The sequence below is a fragment of the Triticum aestivum genome, chromosome 7B (genome assembly GCF_018294505.1).
Source record: "Triticum aestivum cultivar Chinese Spring chromosome 7B, IWGSC CS RefSeq v2.1, whole genome shotgun sequence".
In the NCBI taxonomy this organism is placed as follows: Eukaryota; Viridiplantae; Streptophyta; class Magnoliopsida; order Poales; family Poaceae; genus Triticum; species Triticum aestivum.
Window position 1 is genome coordinate 706,369,880 of NC_057813.1, and position 4,883 is coordinate 706,374,762.

Below are 4,883 nucleotides of genomic sequence, written 5' to 3' on the forward strand. Positions count from 1 at the left end.
GCATTTTTTATATTTGCATCATGGCGGTTTCTTTGAATTTTTTTTTTCTTCTTCTCTGGGACGATAGGCCTACTACCTTTTATAAGGGCTATATAACCTGGGCCATTTTTCACCTTTGTTTTCCTCCTGCACATGACGCTTCATTAGCGACAGATTACGTTGGGTTTGCATCTCGGGGGTTTGCGCTTGGGAGGATCCTGCAGTGAACCTTTTCACTGACCGGTTCCTAGCCTACTTAGCGATCAAACCGTTCTTTGCACCACTTCCCCAGGGGGGACGTTCCCAGATATTAGGGTCGTTATACTATTGTCCTACTCCAATCCCCATCCTCACATCATTGTTCCCTTTGACTCCTCGGGTAGTTTCTATGGGGAGAGGTGTTTAAATTTAATTTCGAACAGTGAGCGGGGCTTTAATTTTACATGTTTTGCCTCAAATTTTGGACCGAAATATGGGCTGCTGAAATGGGCCTTGGGCCTTGGCTAGTAATAACGGGGCCAGTTTTCAAGCCCGGGCATAGTCTACCATCTTAGCGTTACTCAAAAGAAAAAGTCTACCATCTTAGCATAAAATCTGTTGAAAATAACAGGAGCAGCATTTGTACTGGCAAATTAAGTGTGCGCACTCAGTGTGGCAACGGGAGCAACTCTTAGGGAGAGACATACTGTGTAGTGTGGCCGCTCTGAAATGCCCCTCGTGAGAGAAGCTGCATCAATCTGAGGATCTGGAGGACCCTCTGAAGATGTCTCACACACTCTCTTAGCTTAGCGTTGCTGATTCTTCAGCTTTTCCCATCTGTAACATATCCATCCATCAGCTGGCTTGGTGAAAGCCGTCATGCCGTGGCAAAACAACCGAGTCCAATTACATGCTGCAGTAGGGTTGGGTTTATCATCAGTCCCGTTACAGTAGTTTCGCCATGTGTCCAACTTCACTTACCCAGGTCCATCGTCAACGTCTGATACAGTTGAGAAGAAGAAGAAAAAAACAAATTGCAGATAAACAGCCACAGTTGTCGATTGACTGGAACTGTTACTTTCATTGTCATGTTCAGTTAGGCAGGGAACAACAACATCGATGTACGGTAACCGGGGCTATAAGTAGCATGAAAACAAGAACAACGTACACATGGCCACAGCCAAGTGAATTCTGTAGATTGTCACGCGTCATCTTGTCAGAAAGGGGATCACATCTATCTGTGAGCTATGAAACCACCAGTGCTTTGAGCTCCCAAAGCTCATCTCATGTCAACACCCAGTTCTTACTTCTTAGGCAGGGCAGCAGTACCTTCCACGTTACAGTAACCAAACAAAAACAATAGACATAGCCACTGCCAGGTGAAATTCTGTGGATTGGCATGCGCCATATTGTCAGAAAGGCGGTCACCTCTGTGAGAACTCCACGCTACCGGTCGCTTTGAACTTGGAACGCTGATTTGACAAAGACTACATCAAATCTGGGCAAACAAGACAAAAAGCTCAGACAACATAGAAGGTTTCCCGCCAATCTGTGCACATTTAAGAGTTTATGAGCTTGAAGGAACAAAACAGTAATAGCACAGGGAAGAGGCAGAATACTAGTGTTACATTGGTAATATTCATCACAGCTGAATTTGAAACATGTTAATGCAAAGACTCAACTTTATTGTGTTTAGCACTGTAATCTGCACTACAAGTTGAAACACATAGCCATATTGGCCCAAACATACACAAACTAGCCCTGAAAACTTAGCCTTGTAGAATTGGCACATTCGTGTTGCAGGAGTTCATATTCTACCAAGGCACCTAGCAGTATAACAAACCTCTAACTAAAGATACAAAAAAAAAAATTTGGGGTTCAGGGGTGTTGGTAGGGAGAACCAACAAACCAGGTGCACTCTGCCATCCCAGTACAAAAACGAGTAACAACAAGGAAAAAATTCAAAACTTTGCCACCTCTAGTTCATGCATGTTACAGATTTTCTAATACACAATCACCTAAAAACTTAAGCTTCAGTTAATCATCTCACGGTGAGATTCTCCCCCCACATGATCTGCTTTGAGATTACACGAGGATCTAGGTGTGGTGGAGATTGACTGAAATAAACAAGATTTTTTGGCTGCCTGTGCAACGCTAAGAACTCCCTAATCTCATGAGTTGATTTCAGATAAAACAGATTGTGAGCACAAGCTGTTATTATTATATAGAGCGGTGAGCTCACAAGCTGTTCTTATTATTTAGAGCAGTGGCTCATGATCTTGTTCGCGACCTTATCAGTTATTCAAGTTTTCAAAACAACATCTCAAGATAAAATTATACTCCCTCCGTTCCTAAATATAAGTCTTTGTAGAGATTTCACTATAAACTAGATACGGATGTATATAGATGCATTTTAAGTGTGGATTCATTCATTTTGCTCCGTATGTAGTCCACCTAGTGGAATCTCTACAAAGACTTACATTTAGGAACGGAGGAAGTATATGTAAGGATGACCAAAATAAAACTTTCTGCCTCCTTATACCGATCAAAAGAAAAGTGTACAGGATGAGTTGTGCTTGACTTGAATGAAGAAATTCTCTCAAGGTGAAACAATCCTAACTAAACTAATTTTACACTTGTAAGCTACTCATAATGTGCAGGGTATTTTTTCTTACCAACCTCAGTCGCTTAAAATGGCAATTGAAAAAGACAAGACAAGAAAACACAATGATGTTCCAAAGCTTGGTTAGTTTTCCAACAAGGACAAGAAAATAAACACTACGAAATCATGTAAACAAGAATTATCAATTGCAATCAAGCATTAGACAAGCTGTGTGATAATTATAAAGGGAGGGAGCTAACAAGGATATGATAGAAATTTTACCACTTCATATTGCCCGTGAAGACAACAACGATGGTGGGAAGTTGGTATATATGTGTGTCCCATACATAGGCAATAATTGTTTGGCACAAACCCTCTGAAGCTGCAACGTCTTGGCGTCCATTGAGAAATATTCATCAACGAGTAAACTATGTACAGATGAGGCTGGTTTCCTTGTCAAGAGCAAGTGCCTCTCAGTTGCAGCATCAATAAAATGTTTGTATCTAGAATCTAGTGAGATTGTCTTGTCCATCTGCCACTGGATGGGACTCTCACCTTTATTTCGTGCAATGGCATAGCTGCAAAAATCCCAAGCCTGCCTTCCCCTGCCTCTACAATGGCTACACCTTTTTTACTCCAATCTCCAGGTGGTAGATTAGCAATGGAGAACTCCATGCTCCGGATGTCAAGCACCAGCAACTTTTCACTCCTGATTATCACCCAGTCCCAGTAGAAGCAACCATAAGCATAATGGCGCCTGAGAAAAGAAGGGTGGAGCTGTGGCATCATGACCAAGTCGTCAATGTCAAGGGCCAAATCATTCCAACTCTTGGATGCAGCAGCTTGCCATATTCCGGTGCTCGAAGAGAAGACGAAAGCAGACAGCTTAGTTTTGCAATGAGCCATCCAGATGACTTTGAATGCTGTCTCTTCCGCTGTCTCCTCCTCGCGGAGGGGAACGAGGAAAGGCTTGCACCGAGACCTGCTGTACTCGGGGAGCAGGTGCTCAACCGAATGGGCTAGGTCGTCAGGTACCGGGGGAAGCAAGATGTACCGACGGTGCAAGGGGTCGCATACCGCGAGCTCCTGGAAGACAGAGGGCTGTGAGCCCCGATTGAGGAGGACGCGGCCGTCGCGGCAGTCCTGGACAGTCCAGCGGCAGTGGGAGGGGAGGAAGGAGAAGGAAAAGTCGGCGGCGAGGGCGAGCGCGCGGGCGGCGGGCGCAGACGCGTGATGCGGCAGGGCAGGATGGAACCCGTCGCACTCGAGGAAGCCGAGGAGTGGTGGTTCGTGGAGGCGACGGAAGCGGTGGAGGAGGAACCGTTCGGTGGCGAGTCGGCGGAAGGAGACGCAGGTGGCGGAGGCGCGGGCGAGGTCGGCCGGGACGGGCAGCCGGAGAAGGATCTCGGTCAGGAGGTGGTCGGGGAGATCCGTCAGAGGCGACGCCGTCTTCCTCTTGCTGATCGCCATTGGCGTGGAGTGGGCAAAGTGGTTGGTGGAACGTGGTATAGGCCGGCGAGGGAGGTAGAACCGGCCGTCGGAAGGCGGAGGAGCCAGCCGCCGGGAAACCTCGGCGAGATCGGAAGCGGAGAACCCTCGGCGGCGGTGCTGTTGGGGTCGGGAGAGTCAGCTGAGTGGTTTTTTTCTTCTTCCTTTTCTGATACCGAAATGGACCTTGGCTGGTAATGGCATGCCCAGTTTTCAGGCCCGGCGTCCAGCTTTGTCTAAAAAGAGAAACTAGTCGTCCAGCTGATTAAAAAAACTTTCTCAAAAAAAAAAGCTGATTAAAAAAACAAACAAAAAAACTGAGTCAGCTCAGAACACTCGAGTTTCTCAGAAAAAAAATTCTTTAGAGTTTGGATGCGATCCATGATGCCTTATACTCCCATGAGTAGTTTTTACTCTCCCATGGATGGGTTATTGTTTAGAGTTTCATTCCCTTATACTCCCATGAGTAGTTTTTACTCTCCATATAAGATTTCTTTGAAGTCAAACTGCGTAAAGTTTGATCAACTTTATAGAAAAAATATCAATATTCACAATACAAAATCAATACAATTAGTTGTATTATAAATTAAATTTTGATATTGTATAACTTTAGTATTGTAGATATTGATACTTTTTCAGATAAATATGACCAAATTTTACGAAGTTTGACTTGAGACAAATCTTATATGTGGAGTAAAATGGATGGGAGAGAGGATTTCAAAATATGTACAAAAATTGACACATTAATCCAAAGAACTAAAGAACTAATACCTAGCAATCGACGTATTTGGACTAAGGTCTTGGCTGGTAATGACATGCCCACTTTTCAGGCCCG

At 44.6% G+C, this 4,883-nt stretch overlaps 1 pseudogene; it reads right to left on the minus strand.

Annotated features, from left to right (window-relative positions):
• Positions 1 to 2,818: 2,818 nt before the first annotated feature.
• On the minus strand, positions 2,819 to 4,168 carry LOC123156026 (uncharacterized; annotated as a pseudogene).
• Between the last annotated feature and the right edge of the window lie 715 nt (positions 4,169 to 4,883).